Source organism: Penaeus monodon, chromosome 28 (assembly GCF_015228065.2).
Source record: "Penaeus monodon isolate SGIC_2016 chromosome 28, NSTDA_Pmon_1, whole genome shotgun sequence".
Taxonomy (NCBI): domain Eukaryota; kingdom Metazoa; phylum Arthropoda; class Malacostraca; order Decapoda; family Penaeidae; genus Penaeus; species Penaeus monodon.
In genome coordinates, this window is record NC_051413.1 from 12,572,053 (window position 1) to 12,572,650 (window position 598).

Below are 598 nucleotides of genomic sequence, written 5' to 3' on the forward strand. Positions count from 1 at the left end.
CACACACACACACTACACAGTAACACGAATATCTTTTTTTATTTAAACATTTTCTCTGGAAAGCACACATCACCAGGCATATAACGAGATACTACAAATTTAAAGAGCAATTGTTCATTAAAAGCTTATTTTTCGTATTTGTTTCATCATAGGAGACCAGAACACACAGTCAACTTCCTGAGAGTACATAAGCTACCAATACATTTTTATGAACTTTTAAATAAGTTCGTAACCCCCACTTCCCCCCCACCCCTCTCTCTCTCTTTTTACCCGAAGTAGTTTTTAACTCCTTCTGTTCCACAAAACTTTTCACTAAGTCTATTTTCTCGCTACAGTATAATGGTAAAACGCTCTAACTTGATTTCCCAGTTGGTTCCTCCATTATTTTTAAAAGAAAAACAACAGGAAAATGCACACGCAAACTTTGACAGGGGGGGGGGAAGGGAGGGAAAGGTTTGAGTACAATTTTTTTTTCTTCATTGCTTGTGAATAAATGCAGAACACTGGATTTTTTTTTACACCGTAAGTTCTGAGTCAGTTATAATGGATTCTTTTATAAAATTGGGAACAAAATAAATATTTCTATACATGCGGGAAG